This window comes from Pongo abelii, chromosome 11 (assembly GCF_028885655.2).
Source record: "Pongo abelii isolate AG06213 chromosome 11, NHGRI_mPonAbe1-v2.0_pri, whole genome shotgun sequence".
Taxonomy (NCBI): domain Eukaryota; kingdom Metazoa; phylum Chordata; class Mammalia; order Primates; family Hominidae; genus Pongo; species Pongo abelii.
In genome coordinates, this window is record NC_071996.2 from 52,135,034 (window position 1) to 52,152,009 (window position 16,976).

General features: G+C 37.3%; 1 protein-coding gene across 14 annotated transcripts in view; it reads left to right on the forward strand.

Annotated features, from left to right (window-relative positions):
* Positions 1-16,976, forward strand: part of LOC103889957 (putative uncharacterized protein encoded by LINC00269) — a 377,157-nt gene that overhangs the window by 164,895 nt on the left and 195,286 nt on the right. For 2 of the 14 annotated variants that reach the window (XR_008522802.2, XR_010136001.1), the window contains one exon: positions 16,479-16,608. The exons of the other annotated variants lie outside the window; for them this stretch is intronic. The gene's annotated coding sequence lies outside the window, so the exon portion shown is untranslated. The remainder of the gene's footprint in view (positions 1-16,478; positions 16,609-16,976) is intronic. 14 annotated transcript variants of the gene reach the window in all.

A 16,976-nucleotide genomic window follows, 5' to 3' on the forward strand; every position in this document is an offset into this window, starting at 1 on the left:
GCTTTTTTTTTTTTTTTTGGAATGGAGTCTCATTCTGTTGTCCAGACTGGAGTGCAGTGGCGCACTCTTAGCTCACTGCAACCTCCGCCTCCCGGGTTCAAGCAATTCTCCTGCCTCAGCCTCTCGAGTAGCTGGGATTATAGGTGCCTACTACCACGTCCAGCTAATTGTTGTATTTTTAGTAGAGATGGGGTTTCACCGTATTGGCCAGGCTGGTCTTGCTGGGATTATGGGCATGAGCCACCGTGCCTGGCCTGAGTAGCCTTTTTAAAAGATGGAAAAGAGGGAATTCCAAGTAGAAATAAGTGCAAAAACAAAGGCATAGAAGTGGGTGTAGGAGATACTGAAGGTTTTGCTACCGTCCTATGGACCTGTTGCTTCTTGCTGCAAGTTTGGCAGCTCTACCAGATAGCCTTTTCTGGCCATGGAGGCGTGCTCAGTGGGCATGCAGGCTGAGATTGTTGGCATCAGGGAGCTGATGTCCCTGAATGCAATCCCAATCAGTGACAAACAGTGGCTTCCTTGTCCCTCAGGTGGGACAACTCCAAGGTGTGCTTTATTCCAATGTCCTGAAGATACTCAGTGGGGCTGCACCTCAGTTACCAAGACTTGCTAATATTCATTAACTTTATATTGGTTCTCTTCCCTTTTCTGCCTTATATCTCTGTTCTCCTGATGGATGCTTCCTGGGATCACTTCCCAAATAAACTACTTGCCCTCAAATACTATCCATGACAATGAAGAAGCACAAGCCATGATGAATAACCAGCAAACTGCCCAGCTTTGTTTAAGGAGGGGTGGGTCTGTAGGACAAAATAATAGCAGAGGCAGCAAAGTTTTTGGCATTTTATTCTATGCCAGGAATTGTGTAAAGCACTTGCATATATTCTCTCTCATTTAATAATCAGGAAATGCCTATGTGTTATATAAAACTATAAATCAGTGGCACAGAAAGGTTAACTAAGTAGCTCAAGATCACACATCTGTCAGGTGGAGAAACCAGAATCCAACTCTGATCTCTGAGATGCAGAAACCTGATTTTGAAATCCAATGCTCTTCTGCCTCCCTAACGTTTTTGAGGTTATTGGATGCCAGGCTGGAGAATTTCTACTTACCTGGGAGAACACTGAGTAACCATGGAAGTTCCTGAGACAACTGAGGTACAACAGAGAAGCCTCAGGTTGGTGACAGTAACAAGAAAGAAGAGAATGTTTACACTGTAGGCAAAGCCTGGTTTGGAAATATCAGAGGAGCTCAGCATCCAAGGCCCTGCTTAGATGCTCCTAGTACATCGATAGCCAATGCATGGTAACTGGTTGGGGAACTCTAAAATTGAAATTCAGGTTCCAATTCAGTAATCAGACAAACCTTGGTCAGAGTCCTGGCCCCATTATTAGGTTTTTTGGAGTTGAATGAGTTACCTCCATTCTCTGAGCCTCATGCATGTTATTTGTAGCAATTAAAGTTAATTCACAGGGTTGTTATAAAGATTAGGAGAGCTAACAGGTTTAAATAACTTTGCCTTTTGCCTGACACGTTCGGTGTACATTAGCTGGTATTAGGGAAGCCTGGAACTATAACTTGGGCACATGTGGTCTGACCCTTTTTTAAGGTCCCACAAAGTTTAGCCTCTTCACCAGCTTCCACAAAAAAACTCAAGCATATCAAGCATGTTGTTGCTTTATTGAAGATTTGTGGGGCTAATACACAGAGTGAATATGGAGGTGCATTCTTGGTAATGTATATCCTCATAAGACCTGCTTCTCAAACCCTTTCTTACTTTGCTGTCAGAGTTTTCTAAGACCAACAGATGAAAAACAGTGGTAGTAGGGCCACAGTGGGAATATACTTTGGCACGTGTGGAACAAGACCTGCTTTCCTCCTGCTTTGGAAGATGTTCTAATGGAAGTCCCACTAAGGACCAAGTTCATGGGTGCTACTGCTGCATTTTGGTATGAGCAGGAATATACAAAAGGCAGAATGGACATGTTTACTAAAAGGCAAGCTCATAGAATAATCTAGAAATTAAGGGAGCCAGCTGCACATGCCTTGGATTTTTACCTATTACAAAATACTCTTCTATAATACCCTTCATATTCATATAGTGCCTTTTTGTTTTTAGTACAACTTGGAACATAAGTATTTTTCCAAATTATCATCCATATACTAGGCATTTTTCATTGCAGTGAAATTTGATTAGGTTTAAAGGGTGTTTTGCACTTAATCCCAGCCTTGTTCTTGGTCTTACAGGGGAATTCAGAGAAATGTAAGCCATATTTCCTTCCCTAAGTAGCTTATAATTTCATCAGGAAGAGGAAAAGAAAGTACTAGCATATGGTCAATGTAGAGAAAGAACGATGTGGCTGTGGGTAGGAATGATCTAAAGAAGTGGGGAGATGGAACTTGAGCTTGGGTGTATAAAGTGGTTGTGGTATAAGTAAATGAAGAAGATGACATTTGTGAAGAAAGGAGCAACTGGAACAAAGTTAGAAGGAAGACCAGGAATAATTTGGGTAGATGATAGAATATTTGCCTGTCAGAGTGGTAATCACTGAAAGTAGATTTGGAAAAGAGACGTATACTCATATTGGAGAGGGTTTTGGCTTCCAGGAGTCAGCGTTGTCCTCTGAACCTTGTTCCAAGCTCCCATCTTCTCACTTATGCTGATACAACAAGATCATAACTTGTCTCCTGAATCCAGTTTGCATGGCCCACAACAGGCAAAGTGATATTCTTAAAAATGCTGAATTAGCCATGTCACTTGCCTGCTACAGCCCTTTCCCAGGGAGAAATTCAAAACTGTTAACATGGCCCATGAGGCATTTGATGCTTGTGATCTGGTTTCTGCTGACCTTTAAACTTCATCTCACTCTGTGCACGCTCCCCACTCCAACTCCTTGTTCAGCCACATTGGCTTTGATTCTGTCCCTGAATGATCCCTCCCACACCTACTGGAAATCCTTAACTTGTGCTAGAAGGTTCTTCCCCTCCAGTTCTCGCCTTCACCTAATTGGTCAGTCTTTATCATGAACTGCAGCTCACGGCACACATAAGACATGCTAGGGGAAGCTTTCCCTGACTCCCTAGAGTAAATCCCCAATTTTTTGATCACAAGACACCTACACATCAGTCTTTTTTTTGAGATGGAGTTTCACTCTTGTTACAGGCTGGAGTCCAATGGCACAATCTGGGCTCACCGCAACCTGCATTCCCAGGTTCAAGCAATTCTCCTGCCTCAGCCTCCCGAGTAGCTGGGATTACAGGCATGTGCCACCACACTCGGTTAATTTTTTGTATTTTTAGGAGAGATGGGGTTTCTCCATATTGGTCAGGCTGGTCTTGAACTCCCAACCTCAGGTGATCCACTCACCTCGGCCTCCCAAAGTCCTGGGATTACAGGCGTGAGCCACCACGCCTGGCCTACATGTCTGTCTTTTAAGACTGAATCTCAGTTTGTGCTTACCTATCTATCTATATGACTATTTAAATGCTGTCTTCTACTGGACTATAAACACCGGGAGGAAACAAAATGTTTGGTTTGCTCATGGTTGCATCTCAGCAATAGCACAATGCCTGACAAAGAACAGACACTGAATGGAGATCTGTTGGATTAATAAATGGTTCAATGAATGAATTGGTGAATGAACAATAAGCAATGCTGTCACCAGAGTTTGGACCATATTTGATATCTACTTTCTCATTATGATCAAGTTTGAGGAACATTAGTTGCTTGTTTTAAGAGCTTCTGATGTTTCTCTTCAGCCAGTTAGCTTATTTTTAGAACTCTCATACATGAATTGAGAAACCAATTTTACACCAACCCTTATCTTTTATTCCTCTGAGTCCAAGTTGTTTTAAAAATAGAGAAGTAAACACTCCAATTTTGTTGTTCAGTTCATATTTCAGTTTTTCTCTTCTCTTTTTTATTCTGAATATTGCAAATGGTTAGAAAAACCAAACTTTTGCATTTATATTGCTCTTTTTATCGGCAGATTTCTCAGAGCTTTAAAAGCATTTATTAATATTTATGATAGCATTTCAACCTACAAAAATTATCCACATTAAAGCTCCTTGAAGACACAGATGCTGCAATGGTTTTACAATATGCAGCAAAAATTTCAAATATAAATTGGATGTTTTGATTAAACCCAATAAACTGACTAATGGTGAATTCCTACAGGAAGAACCCATCATTCTAAACTCAACAACAACAACATCTTTTGAAAGCATAGGTGAATTTAGAAGGCTGCTGTTTCAAAACTCAGGGATTTGAAATACTTGCAAAAGAACAGGATAACATTTGCTCAGCTATTTCTAACTTCTTGAGAAATGTAATTGAATCTTTAGCCCTACATTTTTTCCTAATATATGTATATAAAGCTATAAATTTTTCTTTAAGCACAAGATTTTACTATACCCTGCAAATTTTGATATGCTATATTTTAGTTATTTTTACTTCAAAAATATTTTTTAATTTCCACTTTAGTTTTTTTCTTTGACCTATGGGTTCTTTAGAAATGTGTTGCTTAGTTTGCACATATTTGGCTATTTTCTAGTTACCATTTTTATTGATCTCAGCTTTAATTCCTCTGTGGTTAGAGAACATTATATGGTTTCTTAAGAACATATGGTCTATATGCACAAATTTCCATTTTTGTGAATGTTTGAGGTATAACCTGCAGATTTTCAAATGTGCGTACTTTTTATATATATATGTAAATTAGATTGATTTTGTTAATCGTCTCATTCAAATATTTTACATCCTTTTTGATTTATTATAGGCTTTTTAAGTCAGTTACTATGTTATCAACAATTACTAAAGTATTGAATGATAGTGTGGCTATGTCAAATTTTCCTGCTAATTTTGTCCATTTTTACTTAATACATTTTGGTATTGTGCTATTAGTGCATATTGAGAATTATTGCATTGAGAATTATTGCATTGAGAATTATTGACCTCTTCAAGGAGAACTACAAACCGCTGCTCAAGGAAATAAGAGAGGACACAAAAAAATGGAAAAACATTCCATGCTCATGGATAGGAAGAATCAATATTGTGAAAATGGCCATACTGCCCAAAGTAATTTATAGGTTCAGTGCTATTCTCATCAAGCTACCAGTGACTTTCTTCACAGAATTAGAAAAAACTACTTTAAATTTTATATGGAATGAAAAAGGAGCCCATATCGCCAAGACAATCCTAAGCAAAAAAAAAAAAAAACAAAGCTGGAGGCATCATGCTACCTGACTTCAAACTATACTACAAGGCTACAGTAATCAAAACAGCATGGTACTGGTACCAAAACAGATATATACACCAATGGAACTGCACAGAGGCCTCAGAAATAATGCCACACATCTACAACCATCTGATCTTTGATAAACCTGACAAAAACAAGCAATGGGGAAAGGATTCCCTATTTAATAAATGGTGTTGGGAAAACTGGCTAGCCATATGCAGAAAACTAAAACTGGACCCCTTTCCTTACACCTTATACAAAAATCAACTCAAGATGCATTAAAGACTTAAACATAAGACCCAAAACCATAAAAACCCTAGAAGAAAACCTAGGCAATACAATTCAGGCCATAGGCATGGGCAAAGACTTCATGACTAAAACACCAAAAGCAATGGCAACAAAACCAAAATTGACAAATGGGATCTAATTAAACTAAAGAGCTTCTGCATAGCAAAAGAAACTATCATTAGAGTGAACAGGCAACCTACGGAATGGGAGAAAATTTTTGCAATCTATCCATCTGACAAAAAGCTAATATTCAGAATCTACAAGGAACTTAAACAAATTTGCAAGAAAAAAACCCCATGAAAAAGTGGTCGAAGTATATGAACAGACACTTCTCAAAAGAAGACATTTATGCAGCCAACAAACACATGAAAAAAAGCTCATCATCACTGGTCGTTAGAGAAATGCAAATCGAAATCACAATGAGATACCATCTCATGCCAGTTAGAATGGTGATCATTAAAAAGTCAGGAAACAACAGATGCTGGAGAGGATGTGGAGAAATAGGACGGCTTTTACACTGTTGGTGGGAGTGTAAATAAGTTCAACCATTGTGGAAAACAGTGTGACGATTCCTCAAGGATCTAGAACCAGAAATACCATTTGACCCAGCAATCCCATTACTGGGTATATACCCAAAGGATAGTAAATCATTCTACTGTAAAGACATATACACACATATGTTTATTGTGGCACTATTCACAATAGCAAAGACTTGGAACCAACCCAAATGCCCATCAATGATAGACTGGATAAATAAAATGTGGCACATATACACCATGAAATACTACACAGCCATAAAAAAGGATGAGTTCATGTCCTTTGCAGGGACATGGATGAAGCTGGAAACAATCATTCTCAGCAAACTAACACAGGATCAGAAAACCAAACACCACATGTTCTCACTCATAGTGGGAGTTGAACAAAGAGAACACATGGACACAGGGAGGAGAACATCACACACTGGGGCCTGTCAGGCAGTGGGGCGCTAGCAGAGGGATAGCATTAGGAGAAAGACCTAATGTAGGTGGTGGGTTGATGGGTGCAGCAAACCACCATGGCACATGTATACCTCTGTAGCAAACCTGCACTTTCTGCCATGTATCCCAGAACTTAAAGTCTATATATATATATATATGTATATATATAAAGAAATAGAAAAAAAGATTCAAAACCTAAAAAAAAAAGATGTCTTCTGAGAATTTTGGCACTTTCATCACCATAAAATGAAATGTTACTGTTTATCACCTTTTTAAGCCTCTTTTTCCTTCTTCTTTTTTTTTCCTCTGACCCAGGATCCAAAACAGTATAACCTCTTTTTAAAAAAAACGATTTTAACATAGCTATATTAGGGTTTCTCATTTTGTGAGAAGGTAATTTTATCTATTTTTTTTTCATTTCCATTCCTTTACTTTTTTTTTTTTTTTTTTTTTTTTGAGACAGTGTCAGTTTTTTACCCAGGCTGGAGTGCAGTGGCATGATCTTGGCTCATGGCAACCTCTGCCTCCCCAGTTCAAGCAAAGTGATTTTCCTGCCTCAGTCTTCCGAGTAGCTGGGATTACAGGCACCTGCCACTGTGCCTGACTAATTATTGTATTTTTAGTAGAGATGGGATTTCTCTATGTTGACCAGGCTCGTCCTGAACTCCTGACCTCAAGTGATCCTCCTCCCTTGGCCTCCCAAAGTGCTGGGATTACAGGTGTGAGCCACCACACCTGGCCCATTCTTTTATTTTCAATTTGATTTCTTATATTTAAATGTGTCTCTTCTAAGCAGCATATAGTTTTCTCTTATTCATTCTTATAGTCCTCATCTTTTAATTAGAATATGGTTCTGTTTACATTTAATATATTTGTTGGTATCTTTGAGTTTTCTCTTTGTCCCATCTGATATTTAGTCTTTTCTATTTATCTTTTCAGTAAATGCAGTATTTTCTTTTTCCATTTTTTTTTCTATTGACTTGTTAATTACATCTTTTTTCATTGTTTCTTTAGTAGCTGCACTGGAAATAATATACATCCTTAGGCTTTATTAGAGTCATCTGTAATTTAATACTTCTAAAACTTCCTGACAGTGCAAAGACATTAAAACACTTGAACTCCATTTAATTCCTTCCTCCTTCTTATGCTATCTTTGATATGCATTTCAATTCTATATATGTTTTTAAGCCCAATATATTATTTTAATTATATTATAAAAGTAATATTAACTTAGATTTTCTTCATATATTTACCCCTTTGACTGTTCTTTATTTCCTACAATTCCATGTGTCCACTGAAATAATTTTTCCTTTATTTGGAGGACATTCCTTAGCCTTTCTTTCATTGTAGGTCTTCCAGTAGTACAAAATAATCTTGATAGAAAATATATTTGTTTATATTGTTTTTATTTTTTTCTTCCATGCATTTTTAAAAGCTTGTTATTTTGAAATAATTACACATTTACAAGAAGTTGCAAAAGTGGTATGGAGGGGTTTCATGTAACCTTCACTCAGTTTTCTCCGATGGTTATATATTGCACAATTGTGATAGGCAGAATTCTAAGTCTCCACAGGATTCCCATCCCCTGATTATTCAGTCAAACACTAGTTACTGCTGTAAAAGAACTATACAAATGTCATAAAGGTTATGGACCTTAAAATAGAAAAAAAAATCCTGGATTGTCCAGGTGGACATAATCTAATCACTTGAGCTCTTGAAAGCAGAGAGATTTCTCCTTTTTGAGTCAGAGAGATGTGGTAGAAGAGAAAATCAGAGGACAGATGAAGCAGAGGGAGAGGTCTAAGGGGTTTAAATATGAAGAGGACTTGACTTACTATTGCTAGCTAAGATAGAGAAAGGAGGTCATGAGCCAAGAAATGCAAGCAACCTTCCGAAACTAAGAATGAGCCTGGCCAACAACCAGCAAAGAAACAGAGACATTAGTCCTACAACCACATGGAACTGGATTCTACCAAAAACCCACATAAGCTTGGAAGCAGATTCAACCCCAGAACCTCCTGAAAGAAATGCAGCCCTGCTGACACCTAAATTTTGGCTCTGTGAAACCAGGAGCAAATAGTCAATTGAGCCACTCTATGCCCAGACTTCTAACCTACACAATTCTGAGATAATGCATTTGCGTTGGTTAAGACCAGTAAATCTATGGAATTTCTTGCCAAAGCAATAGAAAACTAATATATAGTTTAGTACAATACAATACATAGTATAGCACAATATCAAATCTAGGAAAGTGATGTTGGGACTGTGTGTGTGTATAGTTCTATGCCATTTATCACATGTGTAGAAAGTCACAGAACAACCAATGCAATCAAGGTACAGAACTATTCAATCATGACAAAGATGTCCCTCATGTTACCCCTTTATATTTATAATTCATTCCCACACACAATTCCTAATCCCTAGCAAGTACTGATCTCTTTTCCACTTTTACAATTTTTAAATTGTGAAAATGTTATATAAATAGAATGATACAATATATGACTATTTAAGGATGGCTTCTTCACTCGGCATAATGCCATTGAGATCTATTCAATTTGCTGCACGTATCAGTAGTTCTCGCCTCCCACACACTCCTTCTACCGTGGCTTTTTTTTTTTTTAAACTGTGGTGAAAACACACAATAAAGTGTACCATCTTAACCTTATTTTTGTATTTTTAAATTGATATATCAGTTTTACATATTTTGAGGGTACATGTAATATTTTGATAGATGTATATAAAGTGTAATGATCAAATCAGGGCAATTGGGATATCCATCACTCCAAACATTTATCTTTTTTTTAATATATTGAGAATGTTACAATTCTTCCAGCTATTTTGAAATATATCATAAATTATTGTTAATTATAATTTTTCTACTGTCCTATCAAATACTAGAATGTTTTCCTTCTAACTGTATTTGTGTACTCATTAAACAACTTCTTTGGCCGGGCATGGTGGCTCACACCTGTAATCCCAGCACTTTGGGAGGCCGAGGCGGGCAGATCACCTGAGGTCAGGAGTTCGAGACCAGCCTGGGCAACATGGTGAAACCCTGTCTCTACTAAAAATACAAAACTTAGCTGGGCATGGTGGCATGCGCCTATAGTCCCAGCTACTCAGAGGCTGAAGCATAGGAATTGCTTGAACCTGGGAGGCGGAGGCTGTAGTGAGCTGAGATAGCGCCACTGCGCTCCAGCCTGGGTGACAGAGTGAGACTCTGTCTCAAGAAAAAACAAGACAACATAACTTCTTTCATCCTTTCCTCCCCAATTCTCTTCCTAGCCTCCGATAACCACCGCTCTATATCTCCATGAGCTTCACTTTTTCAGCTACCACATATGAGTGAGAACATGTGAAATTTGTATTTCTGTGCCTGGGTTATTTCACTTAACATAATGACTTCTAATTTCATTCATGTTGCTGCAAATGACAGGGTTTCATTCTTTTTTATGGTTGAATAATATTCCATTCTGTATATATACCCTATTTTCTTAATCCATTCATCTGTTGATGGACACCTACGTTGATTTTATATCTTGGCTATTGTGAATAGTGCTGCAATAAACATAGGAATGCAGATATCTCTTCAATATACTGATTTCCTTTTTTGTTGGACATATACCCAGCAGTGGGATTGCTCTATCTGGTAGTTCTATTTTTAGTTTTTTGAAGAACCTTCATATTGTTTTTCATAATGGCTGTACTACTTTACATTCTCATCAACAGTATATAAAATTCCCCTTTCTCACCTTCCTTGACAGCATTTGTTATATTTTATCTTTTTGATATTAGCTATTCTAAGTGGGGTGGTATGATCCCTCATTGTGGTTTGGATTTGTCTTTCCTTGATGATTAGTGATGTTGAACTTTTTTTTTATATACCTGTTTACCATTTGTGTGTATTCTTTTGAAAAATGTCTATTCAGGCTTTCAAAATGTTTATTTTGGACATTTTTAGTTGGCTTATTGCTTATTTTTTGCTATTGAGTTGTTTGAGTTCCTTATGTATTCTGATTATTTATTCTTTGTCAGATGGATAGCTTCAAATATTTTCTCCCATTCTGTACATTGTCTCTTTACTTTGTTAATTATTTCCTTTTCTGTGCAGAAGGTTTTTTGCTTGTCGTAATCCCGTTTGTCTGTTTTGCTCTTGTTTCCTGTGCTTTCAAGGTTTTATACAAAAAAATCTTTGCCCTGATCAATGATTTTTTAAAATTTTTTAAATTATTATTATGCTTTAAGTTCTGGGATATGTGTGCAGAATGTGCAGGTTTATTACATAGGTATACATGTGCCATGGTAGTTTGCTGTACCCATCAACTCATCATCTACATTAGGTATTTCTCCTAATGCTATCCCTCCCCTAGCCCCTCACCCCCTGACAGGCCACAGTTGTGTGATGTTTTCCTCTCTGTATCCATGTGTTCTCTTTGTTCAACTCCCACTTATGAGTGAGAACATGCGGTGTTTGCTTTTCTGTTCCTGTGTTAGTTTGCTGAGAATGATTGTTTCCAGCTTCATCCATGTCCATGCAAAGGATATGAACTCATCCTTTTTTATGGCTGCATAGTATTCCATGGTGTATATGTGCCACATTTTCTTTATCTGGTCTATCATTGATGGACATTTGGGTTGGTTCCAAGTCTTTGCTATTGTGAATAGTGCTGCAATAAACATACCTATGCATGTGTCTTTTGTAGCACTTCTTCAATGTTTTACTTCTAGTAGTTTCAAAGTTTCCTTTACATTAAATACTTACATTTAAATCTTTAATCCATTTTTCGATTTTATTTGTGGTGAAAGATGGAGCTCTAGTTATATTTATTAATTTCTGGGTTATAGGATTTATTTCTGGGTTCTCTGTTGTGTTCCATTGGTCTGTTTCTGTTTTTATGCCAGTACCAAGCTGTTTCTGTTACTTTAGCTTTGAAGTACATTTTGAAGTCAGGTAGTGGGATGCCTTCAGCCTTGGTTTTTTTGCTCAAAATTGCTTTAGCTATTTGAAGTTTTTTGTGGGTTCTGTATAAATTTAAAATTGTTTTTTTTATCTCTGCGAAGAATGTCATTGGTATTTTGATAGGGATGACATTGAATGGTAGTATAGACTTTTTTTTTTTTTTTTTTTTTTTTTTTTTTTTTTTAAGACAGAGTTTCGCTCTTGTTGCCCAGGCTGGAGTGCAGTGGCACAATCTCGGCTCACCGCAACCTCCACCTCCTGGGTTCAAGCGATTCTCTTGCCTCAGCCTCCCGAGTAGCTGGGATTACAGGCATGCGCCCCCATGCCCGGCCAATTCTGTATTTTTAGTAGAGACAGGGTTTCTCCATGTTGGTCAGGCTGGTCTCGAACTCCAGACCTCAGGTGATCCGCCCGCCTTGGCCTCCCAAAGTGCTGGTGTTACAGGCATGAGCCACTGTACCTGGCCTACATTTTAAGAATATTAATTCTTGCAATCCATGTTCATGAAATTTCTTCCCATTTTTGTATCTTCTTCAATTTATTTCATCAATGATTTTCCTTGTGGAGATCTTTCACTTCTTCGGTAAAATTTATTTCTAGGTATTTTATTTTATTTTTGTAGCTACTATAAATGGTATTGCATTCTTGATTTCTTTTTCAGGTAGATTGCAGTTAATGTATAGAAATGCTATTGATTTTTATATGTTGATTTTGTATCCTACAACTTTATTAAATGTTTGTTTCTGTTCTAAGAGGTTTTTTTTGGTGGGGTTTTTAGGCTTTTCTAAATACAAAATCATATAGTCTACAAGCAAGAATAATTTGACTTCTACCTTTTCAAGTTAGATGCCCTTTCTTTCTTTCTCTTGCCTAATTGCTCTGGCTAGGACCTTCAGAACTATGTTGAATAAGTGGTAAAAATGGGCATACTTGTCTTGTTTCAGATCTTAGCAGAAAGCTTTTCAATTTTTCCTTACGCAATATGATATTAATTGTGGGCTTGTCATACGTAGCCTTTATCGTGTTGTAGTATGTTCCTTCTATACCCAATCTGTTGAGAGTTTTTATTGTGAATGGGATGTTGAATTTTATTGAACACTTTTCAGCATCTATTGAAATGATCATATGGTTTTTGTCCTTGATTCTCTTGATACGATTTATTTTGTTTACTGATTTGTGTATGTTGAATCCTCCTTTCAACTTTTTTAGGTATACATTTTTAAGTGTACAGTTCAGTGGTGTTACAAATGTTAACATTGCTGTGAAAGAGATCTCTAAACTTTTTCATCTTGCAAATCTATTTTTTATTTTTATTTATTTTATTATTATTTTTTTAGATGGAGTCTCGCTCTATCGCCCAGGCTGGAGTGCAGTGGCGCGATCTCAGCTCACTGCAACCTCCGCCTCGTGGGTTCAAGCAATTCTCCTGCCTCAGCCTCCAAAGTAGCTGGGACTACAGGCACGTGCCACCACGCCCAGCTAACTTTTTGTATTTCTAGTAGTGTTGGGGTTTCACTGTATTAGACAGGATGGTCTCTATCTCCTGACCTCATGATCCGCCCGCCTCGGCCTCTCAAAGTGCTGGGATTGCAGGTGTGAGCCACCGCACCCGGCCGCAAATCTAAAACTCTATACCCATTAAACAAAACTCCCCTCTCCCGCTCTGCCACCAGCCTCTGGTAACCACCATTCTACTTTGTTTCTATAAATCTGACTACTTTAAATACCTCATGTAAGTGACATTATACAGTATTTGTATTTTTGTGACTGACTTGTTTCACTTAGCATAATTCCCTCAAGGTACATCCATGTTGTAAATTATGTCATTTTTATTGCTGACTAGGATTTTATGATATGAATATACTGCAGTTTGTTTAGCCATTCACCTATCAAAGGGCATTTTGGTTGTTTCTAGGTTTTTACTATTACAAATAAAGCTGATACGAACATTTGTGTACAGATTTTTGTGTGGACATATGTTTTAATTTCTCTGGGATAAATGCCCAGTTGTGCAGTTGCTAGGTTAGATATTAAGTATATGTTTAGTTTTGAAGAAACTGCTAACCTATTTTTTTGAATAGTTTACCATTTTACCTTCCCACCAGTGATGTGTAAGAGATCTAGTGTCGGCCGGGTGCGGTGGCTCACATCTGTAATCCCAGCACTTTGGAAGGCTGAGGCAGGCGGATCACCAAGTCAGGAGATCGAGACCATCCTGGCTAACATGTTGAAACCCCATCTCTACTAAAAATATAAAAAATTAGCCAGGTGTGGTGGCAGGCGCCTGTAGTCCCAGTTACTCGGGAGGCTGAGGCAGGAGAATGGTGTGAACCCGGGAGGCAGAGCTTGCAGTGAGCTGAGACTGTGCCACTGCACTCCAGCCTGGGTGACAGAGTGAGACTCCATCTCAAAAAAAAAAAAAAGAGAGATCTAATGTCTTCACATACTTGCCAAAATTTGGTATTGTCACTGTTTTTTTAAGTAAATTTTAAATGTTCTAGTAAATGCATAATGATAATTCATTTTGGTTTTAATTTGCATTTCCCTAATGGCTAGTGATGAATATCTTTTCATGTGCTTATTTCACGTCTGTATACTTTCTTTGAAGAAATATCTCATCATGTCTTTTGTCTATTTTAAAATTTTATTTTTTCTTAATTTTCAAGTTTTGTTAGAGTTCTTTACATGCTGTAGATATAGGTCTTGTGAGATATTTTCTCTTAGTCCTAGTTTGTGTTTTCATACTCTTAACAGTGTCTTTCCTGAGACAGATTTTCAGCTTTGATGAAATCTAATCAATTGATTTTTAAAAAAATAAATTTTACTATTGATAACATGTCTAAAAACTCCATGCTAAAGGTCATACAGGTTTTCTCCTACATTATATTCTAAAAGTTTGTAGTTTTATAATTTCTATTGAAATCAATAATCCATTTAGAGTTTATTTTTGTATAAGGTGGTCATTTAGGTTAAGAGTCATGTTTTTGCCAATGGATATCCAGTGTTTCTTCAAATACCTTTTAGTCACACCCTCTTTCTCCTCTACTTTTGGTATCCTTATAATACATATATTTGATATTTCTTATGGATCTATAGGTTTCTGGGTATCTGATTATTTTGTTTTTTTTTAAGGTCTATTTCTCTCTGTCCTTCAGATTGAGAAATTTCTATTATTTTATATTAAGTTCATTGAATCTTTCCTCTATCCTCTCCATTCTGCTATTGAGCCTATCCAGTGAGATTATTATTATTTTTTAATTTGGTCATTGGTTCTTCATGTCTTCTATTTTATTTTATTTTTTTTCTTGCAAAAGAAATACTTTTTCATTTGTTTCAAGCATGCTTGTAAATTACTTAATACAATATTTTTGTAATAGCTGCTTTAAAATCCTTATCAGAGATTTTCAGCATCTATGTCATCTGGTGAATTATTGACTATATTTTCTTATTTAAGTTGCAATTTGTCTGGTTCTTGTTATACATCAAAGTGATTTTTTTACCGTACGGGAGCATTTTGGATATTTCATTAGGAGACCATGGATCTTAGTTAAATCTTTTGTTTTAGCTGGTGTCCTCTAAAGGAAGGCATTACGTCATTACTGACAAATGGTAGTAGAGTCCAGGTTCCCTCTTCAACCTCTTGTGACACCTCAGTTGGAGAGGGATTCCTCATTATTGTTAGGCAGAGTTGGAAATTCTGGCTCTCCATTAAGTCTTCACTGATACCATGCTGGCTGGGAAGGGCAGAAGTGCTTTATTACTGCTTCTTACTAGCTTCCACTGATACTTGTGGGTTGAGGATATGGGGAGGTTAGCTTTATCATACCTGGGAGATGGTGAAATTTCTGATTCTCTACTAGGCCTCCTCTGATACCAACCCCATTGGGAGGGCACTTCATTATGGATGGGTGAGAGTGGAATTACAGAATAATCCTTTACCCGACTGTGGTCTCTACTGATGCCACAACTGGAAAAGGGCTTGTTACCAGGGGTGGAAATAAAAGTTTCTGCTCACCACTTGGCCTCCTTGGGCACCACTCTGGTGGGGATTGGAGGGACACTTAGTTGTGGTTGTGTGCAGGTAAAAGTCTAGGCTCACCAATTAGTTTGTGTTTGTGGGGATGTGTTGGAATTCAGGTTTTCCTGTGGTGTTTGGTGTGAATAGAGTGTTTACTGTCTAAACATTTTCTGTATTGTTAGGCTGCCCCTGTCCTGGTCATTTGGCTAGAAGGAGCAGGCTTTTCTTGAGACTCTGTTGCTTGTGCCTGTTGGTGTGCTAGGTTGCTCTGTAGATCGCTCATTTTATTTATCCCCCAAAATTTGTTATCACTTTAGATCTTGAATATTTAGAACATAGATTTCAATAAATTGAAAATAAAAAAGCTTTATACTAATGTTGTTATGGAAAGCTAAAGAAAACGTTTTCAAAAAGTTGTCAACTATCCGCCTGTAATCCCAGCACTTTGGGAGGCCAAGGTGGGCGGATCACGAGGTCAGGAGATCGAGACCATCCTGGCTAACACAGTGAAACCCCGTCTCTGCTAAAAATACAAAAAATTAGCCGGGCGTGGTGGCGGGCGCCTGTAGTCCCAGCTACTCGGGAGGCTGAGGCAGGAAAATGGTGTGAACCCGGAGCTTGCAGTGAGCCGAGATCGCACCACTGCACTCCAGCCTGGGTGACAGAGTGAGACTCCATCTCAAAAAAAAAAAAAAAAAAAAAAAGGTTGTCAACTATCTTAGCTTTCTGAAAGACAAAACTTTACTAAGATCAAATCCTTCTATTTTATGTTAAAAATGAATGCAATCTTTTTAAGTCCATGAGTCATTAGGATTCTTTAAAGTCTTTGTTTTCTTACCCCTATTATATTATTTAAGCATATAATACTATTACAGAAACTTTATTGATATACATCAGAAGTAATGAAATAAATAAGGCAACCTAATAATAAAAACCTTCTTGGATTCAGTACTTGAAGCCAAATAAATTTTTTTTTCATTTAATATTTACAACAGACCTCCAGGATCCTATGAGTGATAATGGAGAACATATGGAGGGTAGAAAGATATGGCATATCACCTCACACCATGTTCGTAAGAACCTTTTCAGCAGAATATTCTCAAATATGAATTACATGCTTTTCAGGTATTTGTTTTTGATTTTCAGGTAGCAAAAGTTCTGCAATAGGTATTTAAGCTAGCACTTAAAAATATTAGTCATACAAGTTTCATTCACACAATAGACAATTCATAGTTACTTTAGAGATTATTCTTTGAGGTAGGAAAAAAGCAGCAATTGATGCCAGATTCAGCCATTTAGTGCCCTTCCCCATCTCCTAAGTTTCTCCTAGAATTATCCCCATATAGGGTCAGTCATAGTTGGCTGAAAACTGAATCACCTTATGTTGTTAAATCTTTACAGATTAATGATTAGTGATGCAGGCTTTGGCATCAGACAAAACTTGTTTTGATTCTGAATTCTAACACTTACTAGATGCTTGACCTTCAATAACT